General features: G+C 33.4%; 1 pseudogene; it reads left to right on the forward strand.

Moving 5' to 3' along the window:
- Positions 1–2648: 2648 nt before the first annotated feature.
- On the forward strand, positions 2649–3382 carry LOC150007642 (large ribosomal subunit protein uL14 pseudogene; annotated as a pseudogene).
- The last annotated feature ends 1709 nt before the right edge of the window (positions 3383–5091 follow it).

A 5091-nucleotide genomic window follows, 5' to 3' on the forward strand; every position in this document is an offset into this window, starting at 1 on the left:
AATCAAAAGAGACAATATGTATAAATGAAATACCACAGCATCTGTGATAAAATGCGAGTCATTATAAGTATTTTTACCACTCTATGTGTTAGAGAAAAGTGTTTGAAATTACAGCATTTAATTCCTTTTTGTGTGTGTGAAGGAGGTGTATGTGTGTGTATTATGTAATAAAAATGCAAGTCATATAAGTATTTCAATCATTTTATATGAAAGAAGAATGTGGTTAAAGTCATAGCATTTAATTTCTTCTTTATGTGAGGGGTGTGTGTGCATGTTTACTTTGAAAGAGGCCTGATATACTGAATCAGGAATAAAAATCAATTTTTACCACTGTTATGAACCATATTTCTGGAAAAATGTCCTCTTTTCTATACAATGCAGCAAGTTAGAAGACAAGTGTAAAGGTGATCGTTTATGCATAATTTCACTTTTTAATTAACATCGCTGAAGTAATTGTCTTAATATTTTTGTATAAAATCCGCTACTAAGTTGAAGGCCATGCACAGCATCTTCCTTTCTCTCTTATAAAAATCTCATTATGCATATTATCTGTAAAGTATACTCAGTGAACACATGGCTTTTATTTTAGTTTTCAGTAAGAATAAGCACCTTATTATTGATGTTGTAATCCAACAATATTTAAAGATTTTTTTGGCCTTTACATCCTGAAATATCCTGTTTAAATTCCAATTCTTGCTTTTATTACTTCTAAAGACTGGTTAATGGATATTGAGATCAGAAATTCATCATGTAAATATTGCTGATGTTTCAAGATTACTCCCATGTTTAGAATCTGCTAACTGTAACTAAAATGGTAAATATTTTTATAATGTGAATTTAATTTTTAGTAAAGTGTACATAAGTATGACTCACTTTTTATAACATTAACTTTTATTGTTATTAAAATTAAGTTGTTTTTAGCCATTGACTAGCCCTTCTTTTCAGTAAATTTTGTTTAATGAGATTATGATATAAGTTCTTAAACTTTTTCAGAAAAATTAGGGAAGAGTTTAGAAAATACATGAAGACATATTAATGTACTTTGAGACGAAAAAGATATTACCAAGAATAGAAGTATTTTGTCTAAGAGTCATTGTAATTTTCTATTGAGAAATATTGGCAATAAAAAGGATATGTCAAAAGTAATGAATATACTTTTTGATTTGCTAGTCTGAATATAAGACTTTCAAACTAATCTACCCAAAGACAATGCCCGTCCTGGATATTAATTTAGAAAGTTGCAGGAAGAATGCAGAAGGAAAAACCAAGATAATTTTCAGCTTTTGGCATTCAAAATAAGATTATACAATGGATTAACTGTCTTGAAAGCCAGGTTGTTGCAGTGAGAAAGAATCTGGAGAATTCAAATCACAGATTTCTTTTCCCTATGGTACAGCAGTAAAGGTATACATAGATATTGGGCAGACAAAGTTGTTCTGATAAGACGTTATACTGATATCATTAAATAAATGATATTTTTCCCAAAGGGAAAGACTAAAGCAAGTCTAACTACAACTGAATATGTTTTGTTATAGAGTGAGAGATGAAGTTAAAACTTTGGGGACATTTGTCTACAGTAATAATAAAATAATATACATTATTTTTTCTATAATTGTAACAAGCAACATCATTTTTGGAGGCTGGTTACATAATTAGCTTATCTTGACTAAAACAGAAACTATCAGTGAGGAACTGGAATTGAGGATTATGTGGCTTATGTATAAATGGCTTAATTGTTTAGGGAAAGACTAAAAAAGGAAGAGAAAAACAGTATAGGTGGCTAAATATGCATGCAGTAAAATGTCAACACCTTTGCTAAAACTATCACCCATAAAAACTAGGAGGTAAACCATATGCTTACTGAGATTTTTTTTTTCCCTTTCCCATAAGGAATGTGTTGTCTCTACTTCACCATTTCTGTGGATTGGCTGATGGATCCAAACAGCCACACCCAGACCAATAGAGGGCTGTCCATTAACCAGAGGCACTTGTCTTAGAGTGGGAGTATTAATTGGACTATCAACTCACTGAAGGAAGTGTTTCCTTCATTTGGAAGAATGAAAGGGACAGACATATGTTAATCAGGAGAGGTGATTGAGGCAGCAGTATTACTATGCGTTCAGCAAATTGATTTCATATCTTTCCTGGTTACACAACCAAACCACATTTTTTTATAGTTAAATTTGTGCTATATTACTAAGCTCAAACCATTGGACCTGAATGAAAGTTGCATTATTATTTTTAGGCCTTCCCCACATTAGTGTCCTACATGTAATCACCTCTGCTCAACTCAATGAGTTATGACAAGTAGACAAAGATTTTTAAGGTGTCAGTCATTGATATTTGAGAATTATTGTTATGTTACATGGTTTCTGTAATGATTAAATTAGATAATCTGAAAAAAAAATAGCCTGACCCAAGGCCTAGTCCTTCATAAGTCCTCAAATTTATTATTTACTTAATATAAAGTACTTTAAAAATCCTAAGATTAAAGTAGCAAGAATGACATTTACAATTAATGCACATAGGATAGAAATTAGTTACTGGGTGTGCCAAAAACAGAATACTTTTCTAATTGTTTTTTTTTTAAATAGTATAGAATAAATGCAAAAACAGTTTTATTTTATCAGAAGTAAAAATTTAAAGCAATGGGTAAACACAACAAGGAGCTTGGCTCTAATTCCACTAAGAAAAGACTTGCTAGATTATAAGAGGCTTTCTCCAGGGTGACAGCCAGCTGAATCTAAGCAGTTATGTTCTGTTTATAGATATGCATTTTCCATCCCTGTTTTGAAACTCTATAATTTCAAAGTATTTATGCAATTTTTTAAAAAATTACATAAATTCTACACACATGCATAAATATGTTATGTTTTTCCACAAAACATATATTTTATTTAAGGAGATATTAAATTCTCAAAAGTAAGTGTGTCCTTTCTATTCTTTTCCAGCATTCAAGATATTGAAACGAGGACATGGTGGATCCTTTGGTGAGAAGTTCCGGATTTCCCTTGGTCTTCCAGTCAGAGTCATGATCAACTGTTCTGATAACACAGGACCCCAAAATCTGAATATCATCTCTGTGAAGTGGATCATGGGAAGATTAAACAGACTTCCTACTGCTGGTGTGGGTGACATGGTGATGGCCACAGTCAAAAAAGGCAAACCAGAGCTCAGAAGGAAGGTACATCCAGCAGTAGTAATTCAACAATGGAAGTCATACTGGAGAAAAGATGATGTGTTACTTTATTTTGAAGGTAATGTGGGGGTCATAGTAAACAATAAAGGTAAAACGAAAGGTTCCACCATCACAGGACCAGTGGCAAAGAAGTGTGCAGATTTGTGGCCCAAGATTGCTTCCAATGCTGTCAGCATAGCATGATTCTCTGGTGTATTTGTAGAGAAAAAAACCATTAGAAATTATTTTCTCCCCCACAAAAAACAAACAAATAAACAAACAAAAATCCCATTTACTATAACAAGAAAAATAAAGTACCTAGGAATTAACTTAACAAAGGAGGTAAAAGACCTGTGCTCAGAAAACTACATAACACTGAAGAAAGAAATTAAGGAAGACACAAATAAATGAATGCATATACCATGTTTATGGGTGGGAAAAACAAACATCATTAAAATGTCCATACTACCCAAAGCAATTTATAGATTCAGTGCAATTTCTATTAAAATACCGATGGCATATTTCACAGACCTAGAACAATTACTTCAAAAATTTATATGGAACCAAAAAAGACCCCGAATAGCCACATCAATCTTGAGGAAGAAGAACAAAGTAGGAGGAATCACAATACCTGATACCAAACTGTACTACAAGGCTACGGTAATCAAAACAGTCTGGTACTGGCATAAGAACAGACATATAGGTCAATGGAACAGAATAGAGAGCCCAGAAATAAATCGAGGTCTATATTGTCAACTAATATTTTACAAAGGGGGAAGGAATATAAAACGGAGTGAAAAGAGCCTCTTTAACAAATGGTGTTAGGAGAACTAGACAGGGACATGCAAAAAAAAAAAAAAAAAAATGAAACTAGACCACCAACTTACACCATACCAGAATAAACTCAAGATGGATCAAAAACAAATTGACACCATAGAAGTTCTAGAGGAAAACATAGGCAGGAAAACTTCAGATATCCTACGTAGCAATATTTTCACCAATATATCTCTTAAGGCAAGGGAAATAAAGGAAAGAATAAAGAAATGGGACTACATCAAACTAAAGAGTTTCTGCTCAGCAAAAGAAAACATCAGCAAGATGAAAAGGAAACCAACCATATGGGAAAATATATTTGCCAATGATACCACAGACAAGGGATTAATCTCCAAAATATATAAAGAACTTGCACATCTCAACACCAAGAAGACAGACAGCCCAATTAAAAAATGGGCAAAGGACCTGAACAAACACTTCTCCAAAGAGGACATACAGAGGGTCCATAGGCATATGAAAAAATGCTCAATATCATTAGCCATCAGAGAGACACAAATAAAAACCACAATGGGATGCCATGCCACCTCACACCAGCCAGAATGGCCATCATCAACAAATCAACAAACAACATGTGCTGGCGAGAATGTGGAGAAAAGGGAACCCTAGTGCACTGCTGGTGGGAATGCAGACTGATGCAGCCACTATGGAAAATAACATGGAATTACCTCAAAAAACTAAAAATGAAACTACCTTTTGAACCAGCAATTTCATTGCTAGGATTATATTCAAAAACTCCTGAAACACCAATTCGAGAGAAACTATGCACCCCTATGTTCATAGCAACACTATTTATAATAGCTAAGTGCTGGACTCAGCCTAAGTGCCCATCTGTAGATGAGTGGATCAAAAAACTGTGGTACATTTACACAATTGAGTACTATATAGCAGAAAGAAAGAAGGAACTTCTACCATTTGCAACAACATGGATAGAACTAGAGAGAATTATACATAGTGAAATAAGCCAGGCAATGAAAGAAAAATACCTTATGATATCACTTAATACAGGAGACTAATGAACAACATAAACAAATGAGCCAAATTGAACCAGAGGTATATAAACAAGTGGCAGGGGAGGAGGA

Source organism: Furipterus horrens, unplaced genomic scaffold, assembly GCF_987537825.1.
Source record: "Furipterus horrens unplaced genomic scaffold, mFurHor1.1.pri manual_scaffold_6, whole genome shotgun sequence".
NCBI classification, from domain to species: domain Eukaryota; kingdom Metazoa; phylum Chordata; class Mammalia; order Chiroptera; family Furipteridae; genus Furipterus; species Furipterus horrens.